Genomic DNA, 967 nt, shown 5'->3' with positions numbered 1-967 from the left:
CCACAAGTCTCCAGATGCTGAGTAAACTGCGTATGGTCAAGCAGAGGCAGGTGGGATAACAACTGGTGGGATGTGCTTCCAATGCACCCAATGATCATCTGTTAAATTCTGCAGCTGAGTGATCCTTTGCTCTGCAATAAAATAGAGAGCAGATGGAAGCTGTTTGCTCTGTAAACAGTTACAAGGAACTCCCAATATATCCCCTCTCCACAACTTCCATTCCAATCAATAGAAGCCATCTGTCCAAGGGATTAAGATAAATCTTGGGAATTTTGATATTGACTAGAAAGGCACTTAAAAGATCAGTCATACTGTGAACAGAGAAATGTCACTGCCCCAAACGTGGGGCTTGCTAATCTTGCCAGGTAACATCAACCCAGAGGGCAAACCTTTCTGGTTTATAAACCAGAGATTTATAAAAAGCCCTCTTGCTCTCCCCATCTCCTCAGCTAAATAAAACAAGCCCCAGTAAGAGCTGGTGCTGGGCATAGGCTGTGGATGGCACCTGCAGTGTCCAGCCTGGCACAAAACCTGCAAGGGCTGGTGTGGCAGCCCCTGCCTACCAAAACACACACAACTTATTTTCCCAGCAGAAAGGATAAGGATGGAAGAGTTCTGGCCACCAAAAGTTATGCTGGGCCCAGCAGTGAAGGGGAGAGGGAAATTTTTGGCACTCATTTCACTGATACTGGGCGTCCCCAGAATTGCTATGCTGGAAGTCTAATTCCCCTGGGATTTATTCAGGGTCTCCCATGCTTCAAAGAAGTTAAGATTTTCAGACTGTTTCACAGTTCCAGCCATAAAGTTCCCTATCATAGTGTGTGGGGAAATCCTACTAATCTGGTAGGATTAATTCATCATTACAAAAAATCAAAAATCTTTTGTTTTTAATAATTACCATTTTTACATCACTATATTTTGATGTTACTCTTCGAGTGCCTTCCTGATTCGCAAATATATCCCTGAG

This window comes from Passer domesticus, chromosome 3 (genome assembly GCF_036417665.1).
Source record: "Passer domesticus isolate bPasDom1 chromosome 3, bPasDom1.hap1, whole genome shotgun sequence".
NCBI lineage: Eukaryota > Metazoa > Chordata > Aves > Passeriformes > Passeridae > Passer > Passer domesticus.
The sequence above is the reverse complement of the archived record's forward strand: the minus strand, read 5'-3'. Positions refer to the sequence as shown.